This window comes from Aptenodytes forsteri, unplaced genomic scaffold (genome assembly GCF_000699145.1).
Source record: "Aptenodytes forsteri isolate BGI_AS27 unplaced genomic scaffold, ASM69914v1 Scaffold8, whole genome shotgun sequence".
In the NCBI taxonomy this organism is placed as follows: domain Eukaryota; kingdom Metazoa; phylum Chordata; class Aves; order Sphenisciformes; family Spheniscidae; genus Aptenodytes; species Aptenodytes forsteri.
Genome location: NW_008796218.1, coordinates 9,548,411 through 9,549,462, shown reverse-complemented (window position 1 = coordinate 9,549,462; position 1,052 = coordinate 9,548,411). Strand labels below are relative to the sequence as shown.

Genomic DNA, 1,052 nt, shown 5'->3' with positions numbered 1-1,052 from the left:
GCAGTTTGTGAAGAACTGCAGCCCGTGGGAAGGACTCACGCTGGAGAAGTTCATGGAGAACTGCCTCCCGTGGGAGGGAGTCTGTTTCACTGTGACGGTAATTGCTGAGTGATCTCTCCCTGTCCTTATCTCAACCCACGACTCTCATTATATTTTCTCTCCCCTGTCCAGCTGAGGAGAGGGAGTGGTCGGGCACCTGGAGACCAGCCAGGGTCAACCCATCACAAATAGGTCGGTCTTATAGAGATTTGGGTGTATCAGGATCACGTATGGATGAATTTGAAATGTGTGATACCGACTTAAGGCATTTGCACACGTAAGGGCCACACTGGTTTTCCAGAAGGACCTATTGGTGTATATCAGCTTTTGTGGTGATTTCATGTTTGAATGGTGGGAAATGAAGTAAATGCAATAATTTGCCAGAGACAACTGTAAAACTGACTGAGAGTGAATGACTATCAGGGAACAATATTCTTGCCATGTCACGCTTCTCTCTGTATTAACAGATGATAGTAATTGTAGAAAGATTGAAATAATGTCTTAGTGTGCTGGTTTTGGCTGTGATAGAGTTAATTTTCTTCACAGTAGCTAGTATGGGGCTGTGGTTTGGATTTGGCTGAAAACAGTGTTGATAACACAGGGATGTTTTCGTTACTGCTGAGCAGTGCTGACACAGAGTCAAGGCCTTTTCTGCCTCTCACACCACCCCACCAGTAAGCAGGCTGGGGGTGCACAAGAAGGTGGGAGGGGACACAGCCGGGACAGCTGACCCCAACTGACCAAAGGGATATTCCATACTATATGATGTCATGCCTAGCATATAAAATAGGGGGAAAGCTGGCCAGGGGGGCTGCTGCTTAGGGACAGGCTGGGCATCGGTCGGTGGGTGGTGAGCAATTATTTTCATTTTCATCACTTGTCTTTCTTGGGTTTTATTTCTCACTCTTTTTGTTATTTTCCTTTTCATTACTATTATTATTATTGTTATTATTTTATTTCAATTATTAAACTGTTCTTATCTCAACGCATGAGTTTTCTCACTTTTACTCTTC

General features: G+C 44.3%; 1 protein-coding gene across 1 annotated transcript in view; it reads left to right on the top strand.

The window, feature by feature from the left end:
- SPON1 (spondin 1) overlaps nt 1-1,052 on the top strand; it is a 211,690-nt gene that overhangs the window by 98,629 nt on the left and 112,009 nt on the right. The gene's annotated exons all lie outside the window — the stretch shown is intronic.